Source organism: Nanorana parkeri, unplaced genomic scaffold (assembly GCF_000935625.1).
Source record: "Nanorana parkeri isolate BGI_ZX_2015 unplaced genomic scaffold, ASM93562v1 scaffold599, whole genome shotgun sequence".
In the NCBI taxonomy this organism is placed as follows: Eukaryota; Metazoa; Chordata; class Amphibia; order Anura; family Dicroglossidae; genus Nanorana; species Nanorana parkeri.
In genome coordinates this window covers 283,473-283,723 of record NW_017306867.1, presented here as the reverse complement: position 1 = coordinate 283,723, position 251 = coordinate 283,473, and positions in this window count along the sequence as shown.

Below are 251 nucleotides of genomic sequence, written 5' to 3'. Positions count from 1 at the left end.
TATTTACATCAACCCCTGACCTCGAGGGGCTTACAACCTAAGGTTCCTATTTCACATACACATACTAAGGCCAATGAGCATGTCTTTGGAGTGTGGTTGGAAATCCACGTAAGCACAGGGTGAACTCTGCAGATAAGGTCTTTGTTGATATTCAAACCAAGGACCCTAGTGCTGCAAGGCAGACGTGCCAACCTCTAAAGCAACTGTGATGCCCGCTTAGACATGCTCCTGAGCTGAACTTCCATGGCAGT